Raw genomic sequence first — 2,201 nt, 5'->3', positions numbered from 1 at the left:
ATGCACGCCTCAACATAAATGGCACATTTTCACCCGTATTTGAAATCACAAACGGAACTAGACAGGGGTGCCCACTATCCCCCTATTTGTCCTTGTAATGGAAACTTTGCTCCAGAGTGTCAGAGAGGGGGGGGGGGGGTTCTTTTAGGGGGAAGGCAATTGAAATTCTTCGCTTTTGCTGATGAGCTATTGTTTTAACAACAAATCCATCTGATAGTCTTCCAGAGATTGCACACTTATTGCAGGAATATGGAATTATTTCTAATTATAAAGTCAATTCTACAAAGTCGGAGGTACTCAATATAACGGGCCCACAAGCAGTGGTCCCAGGTTTGAAATCGAGCACTAATTTTGCTTGGGTCCCCTCAACGATCACCTATTTAGGAGTACGTTTATCCAGAGACCTCTCAGATCTTTATCATCTGAATTATTCGACATTACTAGGGGAGGTTACAAACTTACTGAAATCCTATGAGAAACTGTGGATCTCTTGGCTTGGTAGAAGAAACCTTCTGAAAACATAGATAATGCCCAAAGTGTTGTATATATTACACATGGTGCCCATCCGCCTTCTTTACATCCATCAGAAGCCTCTTCTCTAAGTTCCTATGGAAACATAGGAGATCACGTCTAGCTCACTCCATGATGGTCAGGAGGATTGAGGCTTGGGTCTACCTGATGTAGACTCATATTACAAAGCAGTTCAGTTAAATAGATGGTTGCAGATATTGTTCCCAATAGGGGAGGAGGACCCCTTTGCAATATCCTCCTCGTGGAACAAATACACTGATCTAGGAAGCTCCAGACCGGACAGCAAAGGTAATCCCATGTTAATGGAACCAATGGAAGTGCGGAGGAACCTGACACACTCCCTTGCCCCTCGGCCATCACCTCTTGTATCAATGTCCCTTCTGCCTGTCTCGATTGCCTCCCCGGGGGCAGCTACGGAGGACGTACGGCATTTTTTCACACAATGGAAACTGAGGGATGCACTCAAGGATAAGGCCGTTCCCGCAATTGACGATTTTGGAACATTTCTCCCAGCAGACACTCCTGGGGTGACAAGGTCCTTCTATTACGCCCACTTTAAATGTATATGTTCCAAATTCTTGGCAAAGGCGGCTCCGGAGAGGGCTCTTAGAGATTTTGAGCAATTGATGTTGTCAAATCTTCCCAAATCCAGGAAAATGTCTTATTTATAGCAGCATTTTATTTTGTAGGATACCCTATCCAAACCGGTTTTTCTGAGTTCCTAGGAGAAGGAGCTGGGAATCAGTCTCTCTGACTCAGAGACAAGGTTTGCTCTCACGATGTGTGCGCCTTCAGGAAAGCCATTATAAATTATTATGTAAGTGGTATAAAACACCTGAATTTCTTTTTCAATGCAATATCTCTGAGTCGGACAGATGTTGGAGGTGTCAGGGGTCAAGTGGATCTTACTTGCACATCTGGTGGGACTCTGAAGCCATCCATACATTTTGGAAACTAATTTAATCTGCTATCCAGGTCATCTCAAAAACATCCTTCCGCATAATGCCAGAAATGATCTTCTTCGTAGCTAAACCAAATGCTGTCTACCGCCCATCCAAGACAAACCTGATTACACATGTGCTAGCTGCAGTGAAAACATTAATCCCCCTGCATTGGTTAAATTCGAGCCCTCCAATGTTTGATAAATGGTGTGCCAAGGTAGACCAGATGTGCAACTTTGAGGAACTTATTAGCAAGACAGAGAGATGCCATAGCGTATTTCTGAAAACATGGAGCTCGTGGAGCCCGTGGAGAGGTACGCTTTGAGGGCTAAACTCCTGTATTAGGAACCTGTCGACTACTAAATTGCCCTATTACCTTCCAAAACTAAACCTTGGTTGTTAATTCAGATTGTTAGGTACATACAGTAAGTACCACTCATTATGATAATGGGTTTTTGGGCACTCCCCCCCCCCCCCTTGCTACCCCCATGTTTCCTCTTTCTTTGTGAGTCTATGTCTGTCTGGTCTTTGTTATAATACTCGCGTGTTTAGTATGTTGCCAAGATTGGGGGAAATACACGCATATTATAGTTTGTGAAATGTATAAACCGGACGATTCCAGAGTCAAGAAGCAACTTATAGAAGATGTCAGTTCAATTTTGGGCACGTTGTATGTGTTCCCTCCTCATGTAACTTGTGATACGTTTTCATTTATGTGCAACAACTATA

Source organism: Bufo gargarizans, chromosome 8 (assembly GCF_014858855.1).
Source record: "Bufo gargarizans isolate SCDJY-AF-19 chromosome 8, ASM1485885v1, whole genome shotgun sequence".
Taxonomy (NCBI): Eukaryota; Metazoa; Chordata; class Amphibia; order Anura; family Bufonidae; genus Bufo; species Bufo gargarizans.
The sequence above is the reverse complement of the archived record's forward strand: the minus strand, read 5'-3'. Positions refer to the sequence as shown.